We start from the raw sequence: 15590 nt of genomic DNA, 5'->3' as shown, positions 1-15590 counted from the left end.
AGGACATTCATAACACTGTTCAACAACAGGAATCCACGGGTATAAAATTACCTCGTATATCTCCATTTTACTGGATCACTTTAGAAAAGGCCATCAATTCCCGTTTTACGCGAGTTACCTCGAATGAACTGTATTTGTCTGGAGGGGTTGATCTGTAACAGTTTAACAGGACCACCAAAACCAGCCTGACCTTTGTCAGCGTCAGCGGTCACTACCTCTCTATTCCTGTTTTATTTAATATCTCAGTGGATTGATGTTACATTCATCTGATTTCTCTTGGTTAAAACTCTTGGAGTCAGCTCCACAACTAGAGTGTCGGCCGGAGTGACTGCGGTCACACACACTGAGTGGCAGAAACACTGATTGGTTTTCAGCGTGAATGCCACGAAAAACACACAAAACACATCTAACACAGGAAAGAGCTTTGAGATTGACTGTACAACTAGATTTGACAAGAAATCTGAGGTGTATTTTTACAGACTGACGAAAGCTACAGAACAGAGAAGCAAATGGATGCAAACAACTGGACTTCAGGCAGAGAAAGTCTGAGAGAAAGATTTTGTGTCAATATGATAAATTTAGGGGTAAAATCATATCCTATATATTGCATTGTCATATATTGTATTGACAACTCCTCAATTAAATATTTACCATTGTATATTCTGCATAATTGGATGTTTTTAAATAAACACTGACAAGAAACTATACAAGTTTTAAAGCTGGATGATATGATGATATATATAACATTGATACAAGTGATCACCCAGATTTAGACCTATATTGTGTTTATATAAAGCGTTCACAGGCAAATTGGCTTTATGTATTTCTCCGGCGTTTAAATCAGGCTCATACAAATGTCTTGAAACACGATTCTTGGCTGCATGTCAATATACACGGATCACTGGATCTTTGGTAAGTTGTAAAGGAACACTATATTGAGTCCATCCTTTAGTTTAAACTGATAATCATTTGTTTTACTCACGTTTTCGCAGTTTCTCCTATTAAATCCAGTCACACAGCAGCTCTTCTCCCACTCAGTCCGGCTGATAAGGGCATGTTTGGCGGGAAAGTGACGTCAATGCATTCCCTCTATTACCAACATAGCAAATCAACAACCTTCGGATATTTGAGATGATGAACAATTGCACTGGACATGACGTCACAATAACAAAGTCTATCTCAGTAACTATACACTCACCTAAAGGATTATTAGGAACACCTGTTCAATTTCTCATTAATGCAATTATCTAATCAACCAATCACATGGCAGTTGCTTCAATGCATTTAGGGGTGTGGTCCTGGTCAAGACAATCTCCTGAACTCCAAACTGAATGTCAGAATGGGAAAGAAAGGTGATTTAAGCAATTTTGAGTGTGGCATGGTTGTTGGTGCCAGACGGGCTGGTCTGAGTATTTCACAATCTGCTCAGTTACTGGGATTTTCACGCACAACCATTTCTAGGGTTTACAAAGAATGGTGTGAAAAGGGAAAAACATCCAGTATGCGGCAGTCCTGTGGGCGAAAATGCCTTGTTGATGCTAGAGGTCAGAGGAGAATGGGCCGACTGATTCAAGCTGATAGAAGAGCAACTTTGACTGAAATAACCACTCGTTACAATCGAGGTATGCAGCAAAGCATTTGTGAAGCCACAACACGCACAACCTTGAGGCGGATGGGCTACAACAGCAGAAGACCCCACCGGGTACCACTCATCTCCACTACAGATAGGAAAAAGAGGCTACAATTTGCACGAGCTCACCAAATTGGACAGTTGAAGACTGGAAAAAATGTTGCCTGGTCTGATGAGTCTCGATTTCTGTTCAGTCAGAATTTGGCGTAAACAGAATGAGAACATGGATCCATCATGCCTTGTTACCACTGTGCAGGCTGGTGGTGGTGGTGTAATGGTGTGGGGGATGTTTTCTTGGCACACTTTAGGCCCCTTAGTGCCAATTGGGCATCGTTTAAATGCCACGGCCTACCTGAGCATTGTTTCTGACCATGTCCATCCCTTTATGACCACCATGTACCCATCCTCTGATGGCTACTTCCAGCAGGATAATGCACCATGTCACAAAGCTCGAATCATTTCAAATTGGTTTCTTGAACATGACAATGAGTTCACTGTACTAAAATGGCCCCCACAGTCACCAGATCTCAACCCAATAGAGCATCTTTGGGATGTGGTGGAACGGGAGCTTCGTGCCCTGGATGTGCATCCCACAAATCTCCATCACCTGCAAGATGTTATCCTATCAATATGGGCCAACATTTCTAAAGAATGCTTTCAGCACCTTGTTGAATCAATGCCACGTAGAATTAAGGCAGTTCTGAAGGCGAAAGGGGGTCAAACACAGTATTAGTATGGTGTTCCTAATAATCCTTTAGGTGAGTGTATAATTTGTAAGACAAAAGTCCAATTACACAAATGACTGGTAAAGAGCTGCTTGAATTTCTGCAAAACATTTTGCATTTCATCTTTAGAGGGCGAGTGTGATCTTTGGGTGAACTATCACTTTAAGAGTCTTTGAGCTTAAAATAACTAAAGGGAACTTTATTTCTATGTAAATCAGCTGGAGTAAGAAACTTTGAGACAGACAGCAGAATCAGGGCACTTTGTACCATTTCCCATCTCATACTCACCTGCTAGAAAACATCAGAGCTGGGGATGGAAATATCAATCAGCCGTCGAGTGTGTCAGGATACTCTGTCATGTGCCACCATCCGTGAGAGAGACAGAGAGAGAGAGAGAGAGAGAGAGAGAGAGAGAGAGAGAGAGAGAGAGAGAGAGAGAGAGAGAGAGAGATGACAAATGAAAACGGATCACATTCACCAACCACTGATACAGCAAAGCAAAACCTCACCACTGCGACTGAGGAGCAACGGGAGAACACGCCATTTCAGGAAGAAAAATGGGTCTGAATGAAACTCATTAGTGCTTTAGATTCTTTAGTTAGCATTCAGAATAATCAGTTTGGTTGTTTTTAAAACTGTTTACAGACAACGCATTATTAATTCATTTACTTGTGGTTTGTGATGCTGCTGTTGTCGGGTCTAACACCGCTGACTGCTTCATCGGTCAACAACACTGTGCCTCGTTCACAAAACAAAATGCTCTAAACATATAATCCTCCGACTCGATCCGGGACGCCATTAAAATAAACCGTCCACTTGTTTCCGACACTGGGATCCTTCTGAAACCTGTACAGAGACGCAAACCAGCTGTTTAAACTGGACTAAAGCGAACTTTCCTTTACTCTTCCATTTGTCCTGTTGTCCACAGACTCATGTGTGTGAAGTATTTAGTGTAGACAGCATCAGTGATTATAATGGCTTTTATTTGCTTTTGATGCAACGTGACGCTTGCATCCAATGAAGGCCAGTGTCAGTGACTGAACGCATCATGTATGATGTATGTGTAACCAAAGACTATAGAATAACATAAGACACGTCTGTCGTATTGTTTTGAATGGGGAAAAGTGCAACGCTCAATATGGCGGAATAAGTCCCGCCTTCAAAATAAGAGCCAATCGCTGATTGGTAAAGTCATCACGTGTTAGAAACAGTCAGACACGCGCATTAGCTTGATCCACCCTGAAAAATGTAATTTTCTTTCATGATTCCAGCATTTAAAAACAACATTTATAAGACAGTTGTTGTCAGATTTCATTGGTGATTTCAAATATGAAATTTAATCGTAAGCCTGGCAAACAGTTTTGGAGAATTTAATGTTTCCCCATTCAAAGAGAGTTAGGATCTGCACTTGCATTCCCAAGAGGCGTTTTTAAAGATGGCCGCCGAGTGAAATGACTTGTCTTAAAGGGGACTTTGGTATAACTATTTGTGGATCTCTTGCTCTTGGGTGGAGGAAAGTCATATGCAAATGTATTTGCCCGTGTGACGTCACAGATTCCGCAATATCCAAACAAGCTTTTTGGAGCTTGATTAAATAAATGCTTTGTTTATAATGAGAAGGACGTTTTAAGCCATTAAACTTGCAGGATGTTTTAATGGTACAAGGACCTCTTATATGTCAATAGATCAAGACAAATCTGATTTCTCACCCCTTTAAATAAATATTTAAAATCATTTTTAAATTGAAAAATAAATAAAACAATACAACACTAAATTAGTAAACCATAAATAAATAAAGGGCTCATATCATGATGTAAAAAGTAGATAGAAACTAAACCGCAGAAACGACTCATTCTACAGGCCGAGGATGAATTTAGCATTCACAGTTAATAATAATCCTTCTGGTTTTTGTTTTGCCAAAGTGCCCACGGAGAAAACCTGTGGACGGAAGGTGTAGCCTATAAAAGATGAGGGGAAAAGAGGGAATCCAGCGTGCATTGCCATCAGTTTCTCTCCCACATGAACAGATGTTTCCTAACTCTCTCAGCACATTATTCTGCTGTTAATGAAGAGCAGAAATCATCCAGAAACAAACCCAAACCTCCTCGCGCTTTCTGAAGATGATGTCATTCCCTGCGGAGTGTTTCAGGCAGACGGTCACTGATCGATGGGAAGTCATTCCTTTACTCGCAGCGAATCCGAGGCTCGTGTGTGTGTGTGTGTGTGTGTGTGTGTGTGTGTGTGTGTCCTGCCGAGCAGCAGTAATAAGACATCTGTCCCACAGCACCTGATTTCCCCGTTAGGATGCCAATAATGCTCTCATGGACGACTCCCTCAGCCCGACCCGTAATCGCACCTGACACACATCGCATACATATGCACATATTATATTTATAAACACAGATATAGGAGCGCGGAGGGAAGTCAAATATTCCTGTGTATGAAGGGCAAACGTGACGTCACAGCAGGTTAAACTCAATTCCAGAGAGATTCGAGAAAAACAACGCAACGCAAAATTAACGCAAAGAATGATAACTGTAGCGATAAAGTTTTAATCGTTCTGATTATTATACCGTAGGCCTATAAGAAAAGTGTAGTCCACACTAAAGCTAAAACGATAACGGCACAGAGGAACGATATCGCTGGAATCGCTTTCAGAACAATCTTTAACCGCTGATGATTATAAAAACACTGACAGCCAATCAGAATTGTTGTTGGGAGTATGTTTGATTGCATCTGTCCACATGAAGTAAAGCCACTGTAAAACACTGAGTGAGTATATGACTATAACATGCACAGAATCATGCCAGTAACAGCAGAATGTGTCTGTGTGAGGATCTTCACAAAGATCTGCTTCATGTCTCAATCACTGGGACAGATTGAGCCTGTTGACCTTTGACCTGGAAGTCTCTTGTAAGGAATAGACTTCAGTTAACTTCCTCTGACAGCAGGAAACTATTCTTACACGAGAATGACCCTGAGATTGGCTGTTATCTCTGCTCACTCATTTCAAGTGTCACACCAGGGTGAGTCTCATGATAACTGGCACAAAAAAAGACCAAGTCGGATTTCCAACCAATAAAGATTTTTTGTTGTTGTTTTTGTATAAAAAAAAAAACTAAACCTATTTTAAGGTTAATTTTAGGTTCATTGTGAAATAATTTTCATGAATTTGAAGCACATTTCATACATTAAGAATAAAATGTAAAAATTTTTAAATAAATTGTATTTATACATCATGGTATTTTTGTTTATTTTGGAATGTCATGAAATTGTCCTAAAAATGTGATCAAAAGTTTCTTATTTCAGTGCAACAAAAATGAATACATTATATAATATATTTCTTATAAATAAGATACTTTTGATGCAAAAAATATATTCAGTGATGCAATTCAAGACTATAGTCTTGAAATAGTCTAAAATAACCTATTTTTTTATGCAAAATATTTTGTCCTTTTGTATTGTGCAGTATTATATATATATATATAAAATGGATGTTCTGTCAATCATTTCTGAGATTGGATCTTTCTTCTGTGACCAGCGGTCCGCACTAAAGTGTCTCTAAAGCCCACAGTCATGAGACAGGAGAGATGCATCAGCAGATTTCATCTCATTTCTACAAAAGCAGGTCAGTGAAAAAGCGAACAGACACTTCAGATTCATCCAGCATCTATAAACACGAGCAGAAGCGTGGAGGATCTCAACACTGATGCACAGACTGCCCTATGGGGACGCTGTCAACACTATTAAAGCAAACTAAAGCACAGATTACCTCATGTGTCATTCAGTGACAGCCTCACATCCTATTGTCTTCAGAGCCTTTAAAGAATAAACCAGATTTATTCTCACTCATAAGAGAAACAGAGAGAGAGAGAGAGAGAGAGAGAGAGAGAGGGTTACGGTGTTCAATTCACAAGCAATGCACTCTTCATTTTGCATAAAGAGCAAGCAATTATCAACCTTCTGTTATAATATCACATTACAACATGCACCAATGCACATTGTGTTTGAAACAACATTGTTATATCATGTTTAATAGTTTTATATATTGTGTTATATAAAAGTTTACCAGTATATCACACATGCCATGAGCAGAAGTTGAAAAATAGGAAATAACTTTATAAGATTAGTGAGCAATTTTATCACACATGATATTTACATCTTGATGCCATACTTTTGAAAATGTGTGCATGCTCATCTTTTGATACTGTGTACTTCCATATAATGTGCACCATCAAAATCATAATCCTTTAATATATTTTACCATTTTAAAATCCATTCTGTGTAAAACTTGAGTCTCATGAGTGAACGAACGCATGTGAGCATATAAACCAGTCAAGAAGAGGTTAAAACAGGGTTCACATGCCAGATTAAGGTCATGAGTTGCAGATTAATGATTTAATAGATACAGCCTCTATATAACCTTTGGAAAGTACGGCTTAAACCATACTTTAAATGTATAAATAGTGTGTGCTTTTGTCTTTATAGGATTTGAATGAAATTGCAAAATATGTAAAGCAAATCCCGCAGGCTGATATCTAGAGTTTTATAACGGCATGATTTGATTAGATCTACATAGATGAGCATTTTAATAATTTCCGACGGGAAACTGGAGAAAACTAAATGAGGAGCCCAAATGAATGAAGTACAGAGTCATTATGCATTTAAGAGTAATCAGCCATTACAGCGGTCCCTATAGTGAGCGTCTGCTGAAGTGTTAGACTGAGCCACTGTTGAGAACAATAATGAACTGCTGCAGGTTATTAACTGAACAAAAATTAATAAATGGCAACATATTTGTTGCTGCACATCAGACATTATGGGACACAGCATTGAAAACCGGTTCGAAAATGTGAAAACACGTTTCCTAATATCTTGAGACTGACGAGGTGGGTGGAATAAGGGTCAGTTAACACAACTGAGAACTATTGTTAGTTAGGGCAACCATTTAAAAGATGCCTTTATCCAAAATGATATAATTACTGTCTGTGTGATGTAATTTTTGCCATCAGTACAGTCCGTGAACAATAGCGCATTTCCACCACAGAAGGAGAAAAAAATAATGCTTTTGTAAATCGAAATTATGACATACTAAGGGGACGTTTACACAACACTGTTTTCAACTAAAAAACGTTAAATTATTTATGCATTTTGGACGTTCATTTACACGACAGTAGCGTTTTGAGGGCCTGTAAACAAACTTTTGAAATAGGCTTTTAAAGTTTTTGCAAACGATTCCAGACGTCTATAGGAGCGCAGTGTTTCGTGACATCGCCATCTACTGACCTGGAAGCAGAATACAGCGCTTTTAGTCGTTTTCGCTGATCCATGTTAACTGGGATTGTTTTGACAATGTTGTAGTCTGTATGCAACACTTTTCAAAAACGCAAAAGGAAAAACATTTCCATTTTTAATTTTTTTTGGTAAAGTACCCTTAGTCGAAATGATGCTGTTAAAAAGTCAAAATTATGACACTCTAAAGTCATGAGATAAAGTCAAAATTTTCAAAAACTTTAACTTAAGTAATTTATTTATATATTTATATATTTATTTTTATTACAGGGACAGTAAACATTTCTGTCCATATGCCAGAATTAGCCAAAAGGCTATTTTTCATCTGCAGTCCCTAGACAGATAGTAAAAAGTAACCCTAAAAGGGAGTAAAATGACATATTTACATAATATTTTTGTTATGAAGTCATGATTTCAACTTTTTATCTCATAATTTTGATGTCATCATTATTAGTATACATCAAACCACGATCACACTATTCTTTGAGCATGTGCAATTTCTACGGACACTGCAATAGTCATGATACACGTCTTTTTTTTAAACAAAAATTCATCAGTTTTATCTTCATTCAGATATTCAAAGTTTGACATCCATGGTTTGATTTTGATACTTTTGAAGTGAAAAGAGATTCCATGCTTACAAAAAATGTACCCAATGGGGGCATCATTTACAAAGAAAACCGTATCGGGCCCAGAATAGACCCCTGTGGAACACCGCTATACAACAAGACAGATTGTGAATAACCTTGACCAACATTAACATGCACAAATCTGAAACAAAAGATTTGGACACATCAGTGATGGGTAATTCATGAACGATCCGTTCATTTCGTCTGTCACGTGACAGATGAACGAAAGACTCGGAAGGTAATTATTTATGTTCCCTGTAAATTATTTTTGACTGCATTATTATGATTTCTTAATTCAGAATATGATCAAGATTGCATAGGTGGATGTGTTCGGGGAATTTGGCTGTTAAATGTATAACATTTAAAGCCACGACTCGAAAAAAGATTAGTTCATTTGAGTCAGTAAAAAGATCCGAACTTCCCAAATGAGAATTGAGGAGGAAATGTGCTTAGAATGGATGTAGTCCTAAAAATATGACACTATGAAATGCACCAAGTCATGAGATAAAAAGTCAAAATTATGACTTTCACTTCAGTCATAATTTCAAGTATACCTCAAACCACCGTCACACTATTCTTTAAGCATGCTGCATTCATCACATTCTGCAACGTAAATTTAACATATAACAAATAATAATAAATCCCCAAATGTATAAATATAAAATCTACTCTACTGCAAAAAGACGTCACGATGTGATGTATTGTTATTCTATAGGTCACACGTCTTCACATGATTCGAATGTACAGGTCAGAGTTCACCAAACTTGAACTTTGGAATGCAGAAAATTCCACAACTTTTCTTTTGAATGCAAGTCAATGGAACGGAACATGTGAGCCTTTACAGTACATTGAGGAACCTGGAAATCCAGAGTTCTCGCGATAGCACAAGTTGAATTTGCTCAGCGAGTTACTCTAGTGTCGAGTAATGATGCTCATTAAATATGCCCCTCGATCTGAGCTGCACCAATCACATCTGATGATTGGTTATCTGATATAGGCGGAGCTAAACAGAAGACGACAGTGCTGTGACGTCGAAGTCATTAGTAAACATTGCAAGATGGCTATAGATGAACACCAGTTGTTTGAAACGGCTTTGGCCACTACAATGAACGAGTTAGACTTGGCTTTTTATCTAAAAGAGGAACAGAAGACGCCACTCGAATCATTTCTTTGCAAGAAGGACGTTTTTGCTGTTTTGCCGACCGGATACGGTAAGAGTCTAATCTACCAGTTAGCTCCGCTGGTAGCTAAGCATATGGGGTTTATTGTTGTGATTGGTCGTAGTGTTATCCAATTGCGTGCTGTGAGATTTTCAAATGCATGCTTGGTGCCGCCCCTCGAGCTGGACGAGTTTCATTAGTCGACGCCAGACCATTAATCTTTTAGATTTAGGTCTGGATTTCCAGGCTATACATTGAGTGCCTTAAGGGCAAAAAGGTGATAGTTCCCAACAGCTAAATGCACACTGTAAGTACATCACCACCTCCTCTACACAATGGACGATAGAATTGCAGACTGATGACTGTCCCTGGTTTCTGATGCAGCAGGTTTCAGCATCATCTCCTCCATCAAAGGCAAAGATCATTTCAGTTTTAGGTTCCATCCCTCCAGGAAGTGAATCACCATCTGTGGTTTTCCCACCCCTTCTTCACTGTCTCTCTCTCTTTCTCTCTCATCTTTCCTCCAGCTATGATCTGTCCGGCTGTGATGTGGTCACAGTGCGCCGTCTCTCACTGTCAATCCTACAAATTTTCTTGGGTGGAATCTCACGAAACCTGTCTTTTCCACATCATTTCACAGCAAAATATTATGCTTAAAGGGGTGGTGTAAAACAATTTTTTTCTAAGGCTTGATTGTGTTTGTGGGGTGCACTGTAACATGTGTTCATGCTTCGTTTTTAAAAATGTGCATTATTTTTCACATATTTAACCATTATTCTACACTGCTCTGTCCCTCCTTGTAAAAACGGTAGGATGATTTCTGGGTTCTATGAAGTTGCAATGGAAATGGTTCCATTTTGCATTTAATGCAATTAAGCATTTTACCCATCAAACACAATAATGCAAAAAAAATTTAAAATAATAATAATTCCAAAAACAAACCTCATTCTCATTACTATAATGTGAAAACAACAATGAATCATTATTGAACACAATATGAAAATAATGAACACGCCTGTCATTGGTCAGCCAAACAGATTCAACAAAAACTCTACTTGCTTCTTGTGCTTCTGCAGAGGGAAATACACCTGCAGATCATCTGTGTAGAAGAAGTGAAAAGAGCTTATTTGCTTATGAAAAATGTATCCTAGGGGCAGCATTTAGGGGCCCTTTCACACCTACCTTGTTTGGTCCGAATCAAAATTACAGGTGTGAAACCTCCCCCGGACCACGGTCCGGACCAAACAGACAAAATTTGGTCTGACGAAAAGAGGTAGTCTCGGTCCGGATCGAACTGAACAGAGGTTTGGTTGGTTTCAAGTGTGAACGCATTTTCTGTATGGTTCGGACTTTCAGAACATTTACAGGAAGTCCCGGTGGTTCCCGCGTAGCCTAAACAACTGAAGAAGAATATTTATGTGCAGATCTGTCAGTCCTGCCCACAACATTTCTACCAGCTACACACATACACACACACACACATTTGTCCTACATCCTGCCGGCGACGATAAAATGTTCGCACAACGAGGACGTTCATTTGGTGAATGTGAACTAGCCTCGAGTATGTTGGCGCTGCAGGGAGTAATGCCGTAAAAATAAAAGTATAGTGGCAACGATATGCGTCTGTTCATTCATTCTTGTCAAAGTAACCCGCCGAACTGACAACACGCTGACGTCAGACGCACGTCAAGTCAAGTCAAGTCAAGTCAAGTTTATTTGTATAGCGCTTTTCACAATACAGATTGTATCAAAGCAGCTTCACAGTATTAAATTAAAATAATACAACAAAATTTGTTTCAAGAGGAATTTATTGATTGATAAAATTAAATTAAATATCCCCAAAATATTTAATTTTTGGGCACGTCCGTTTACAAACCAATCAATGTCGAGATGCAGCCCATATAGATGATGACGACAGGACGCAAGTACGTCATGTAAAGTTCTTTAGTGCGCTCGCATAATTGCAATGTGAAACCAAACCAAAACTAACCGAATGTATACAATGCATCAAAACATGAACTTTGGTTCGGACTCTCAGGTGTGAAAACAAGATCGGGCCCAGAATAGACCCCTGGGGTACCCAGCTAAACTGGTGCAAAAATTGTTTTATTCCTTCAATAAATATGATAAAGGTGAGAATTTGAAAGATTAGTATATTTGAACATATAAATTTGTGAACACAAGCCAGGCTAAATATTGTTTGGATGGTGTATATTGCGTGTGTTTTCTTATGGCAACCTGCTGCATTTTAAAGCCTTTGCCTGTGAGCGATAGATTCAATATCACATCATGCAAAAAAGATTAACGCCGCAACGCTTCAGCGACTGAAGATTCACAAAAGCCAAGAGTCAACTCGAGCTCCTCTGGTGTTGACCAGGCCTGCCAGTCCCACTTATCGTCCCCGAGAGCGCTAGCACTGAGAGATTTTCTCGTTTTCTCCTGGTGCGGCTGTGAACATCTGCCCGGCACTTTAAAGCTCTTAAAGCGGAGCCTGTGATTTCACTCCCTCCTGACTGCGGTTATGGACCTGTGAGCTAGAAAATAGCTGAAGGTCAGCATGTCCTCAACACTTCAGCTTTAATGATGAGGGTCACGGTACAGGGTCCAGACGTCCAGCTGAGGCGCAGGATTGAGTGGATGATGCTTCAGCAGATGGAGAGGTTGGGTGGTGTTGATCTAGGATGTGAAACAGCAGAGTTAATTATTCTCATCATTTGCTAACAATGAGCAAAAAATATCATCTTCTAGAATGAGAAAAAGTATAAATGGATAAATACTAACCTGAGATAATCAGAGATGAGAAGGCACAGCCCACTTGTTGAAAAAAATTCACTTTGCTCTTTGGACATGGTCCCGTAGTAATTTTTGAAGTACCATGCAACATAATGGTTTGTAAATGTTCAAAAGTTTGGGATCGGCAAGATTTTTTATGTTTTTGAAAGAAGTCTCTTTTGCTCACCAAGGCTGCATTTATTTGATTAAAAATACAGTAAAAAAATATTTTAGAATATTATTACAATTTAAATAACTGTTTTCTGTTTGAGTACATTTTAAAATGTAATTTATTTAATTTATTCAAAGCTGAATTTTCAGCATCATTACTCCAGTCTTCAGTGTCACATGATCCATGAATATAGTTGAAAAGAGCAGCATTTATTTTAAAATAGACATTTTTATAACATTATAAATTGTCACTTCTGATCAATTCATTGTGTCCTTGCTAAATAAAGGTATTATTCTGCAGTTTTGCACAGGCTAGCACCACTCATTTTCTTCAGAAAATGTGAAAATCTATAAATGTAAGCTTTTTGAAATGTTTCGGACGTTCAGATTCTCTCATTCAGAAGATAAACATGCTTGACTGTTTCATCATTGAACCTGCCTGTTTTAACAAGAGTTTCAGAATAATCCTGGAACAGAATTGAATGCTTGTGAATATTTGCTTTAATGCACCATAATACTTAAAAATCCTCTTCATTTAAATCCATCTCACCTCCAGAGACAAAAGGCCTTGTGGAGTCTCACCAGGCCACACATGATGCTCAGCGTGAGATGGTGACGTGCGAATCCCCCTGTAGTTTATTCTCCTGTGGCTCTCACATCATCTGAGCTGTCTAAGGTCAGCGTCCTCATCCATCAGCCATCGATCGGCCTCCTCCGGTGCGTGTGATCTGGCCCTGTCGTGAGAGACGCTGATATTTCAGACCAAACCCAAGGTGAGCTGAAGGCTGTTCGGGTTTTTGTGAGAGATAAAACTGAGTGAACGACTCAATGCTGACTGAAGAACTGTCAAAACAAAAGCTGTGTCTCTGTACAGCCAGATATTAATCATATGAGTGTCTCTGAATCAAAACAGCAGGATTCTGATTCTCTCACAAAACACTGCATCGGTTTCAACTGCATTCTAGCTACTAGTTTTAAAAGAAAGCAGTGTGCATACTGAAATTTCCATATTCATTGAAAACTCAGATAATTTGCCAAAATGTGTGCAGTATACAACAATGCACACTGCATGAGATACGGTCTCCTACAATGTAGTGCACTTATAAGTTGTTCTAAGAAAAGTTTCTATATAGAACCTTTTTTTCTAAGAGTGAATTGCATTGTAGGATACAGTTTCTCATGCATATAGTTTATAATTAAACTTTAAATTTTGTGTTTTTAAAAATTAGTATGCATTGAGTACTATTTTTCAAAAATAGCAGGCAGTGTACAGTGGAAGTATTTGTTTCTGAGCGTAGCCATGTTTGACTGTGACTTCTTTGAATATATTATTCCTAACTCAACTTTTGCAGTCCAATCAAATCCTAAGGAACCTTTATACAAAAGTGGAATATAAAAACAAAATAACACATTATAATATAGGCCTGTAACCCATTTATCTCTGAGATCAGAACTGGACGCTTGCTTAAACACACAACATAATGAGGGCATGTGAGGAGGAATTATTGATTATTGATGCTTATTTCACATAATACAGCATACAGTGCATTATAAAACACATTAGGTCTATTAGTTCCGGTTAATACAATGTTTAAGCCGAACTAAAATACACAACACACACATACCCACCCACACACACACACACACACACACACACACACACACACACACACACACACACACTCTACTGTCATGTGGTTCAAACGGATTCATAATGAAGTGCCATGATGCTTCAGGAAACATGTTGCTTTAGCTCATTTTGATTAAGCATTAAACAAGCCTATAAATCACCTGAAAATCTCTTAAAACTACATTCCGTGACACAATAATAGTATTTGCAAAATAACAGGTGTTTGCCAGAACTATCTGTTGAATGTATAGGCCTATGTATACACTATAAATATGTATGAACATGCATTATCGATCAATCTGTCTGTTTTGTCTGTGCAGTGGAAAGATGATCTTCAAACCATTGATATTCTCTGATACAAAATACACCAATAATCTCATCAGAGCAGTTTTATTATGAAGCAGTGAAGCTCTCGGCGTATTCATACCTCACACACACTCCTCAACATGATGAAAGATCACAGACAGCATCGCCATGTCCAGCGCGGTAAAACATGACTGATCCATGACGACTCAACACAACATCATCTATGAATGTACAAGCATCTGCATCACGTCCTCTGACAAGCGTTATCCTCCGCGGACATCGACATGACCGTCACACACACTCAGTGTCACAGGTCATTCACACACATCTGACCAAACACACCGAACATGTGATACTGACCTCGTGGTTTTATGATTTAAAACATTTTAAATGGACTGAAACATCAAAAGGCCTTTGATATCAAGCCTTCAAATAATACAGTTTAATGAATGCAAATAATACATAAATTAAATAGTAAAAATCACATTTATTTCACACAATATTTAGCCATAAAATAAAATATTTAAAACCTGAAAATGTGCATCATTGACAAGGCTGCTGTTTGATTTAAGAAACATTTCAAATCAAGTGTTTAATCGTGGTTTAGATCTGTCAATACCTTCCACTATCTGTTTATGTACTGAAATATCTATTGAAACTCTTAAAAACAGGGGCGAACTCATGTGGGAGCTCATATTAGTCAAATAAAATAGTTTTTGAAAAGGTTTGAATTTGTGATTGAAACTAAAAATATACATAAAATAATAAGTTCTTACTTGTCTTCCCTCCATTTTGAAAGGGTTCCGATGATGTCACTTCCTGTCTGAAACAATTGGAATGTTTCATTTATTTTTAAAAGGGGGGCCATCAAGTGCTAACAGGAGTGGAAAAAGTGGTATATACAGTATACACACATATTCATATTTTTTATGTGTTTCATAATTGTTAAACAATTATTAAATTGTGCAAAAAAAAACAAAAACAAAAACGTTTTATAGCAGGTTCTATTATGGCAATGTACACTACCTTTCAAAAGTTTGGTTTCAGTAATATATAAATAAATATAAGTTTATTTATTATTATCACAGTTTCCATAAAAATCTGAAGCAGCACAACTGTTTTCAACATTGATAATAATCAGAAATATTTCTTGAGCGTCAAATCATCATATTAGAATGATTTCTGAAGGATCATGTGACACTGAAGACTGGAGTAATGATGCTGAAAATTCAGCTTTGATCACAGGAATAAATTACATTTTAACATAATATTCAC

General features: G+C 38.0%; 1 long non-coding RNA gene across 1 annotated transcript; it reads right to left on the bottom strand.

The window, feature by feature from the left end:
- Nucleotides 1-368: 368 nt before the first annotated feature.
- On the bottom strand, nt 369-14526 carry LOC309486280. The gene is made up of 4 exons (XR_014201446.1): nt 14437-14526; nt 12930-13113; nt 2644-2707; nt 369-1089 (listed from the first exon to the last, which is right to left on the bottom strand). It is a non-coding gene; the product is annotated as an uncharacterized lncRNA (long non-coding RNA).
- Between the last annotated feature and the right edge of the window lie 1064 nt (nt 14527-15590).

The sequence above is a fragment of the Leuciscus leuciscus genome, assembly GCF_965113295.1.
Source record: "Leuciscus leuciscus genome assembly, chromosome: 22".
Lineage (NCBI taxonomy): Eukaryota > Metazoa > Chordata > Actinopteri > Cypriniformes > Leuciscidae > Leuciscus > Leuciscus leuciscus.
This window is presented reverse-complemented; position numbering and strand designations above follow the sequence as displayed.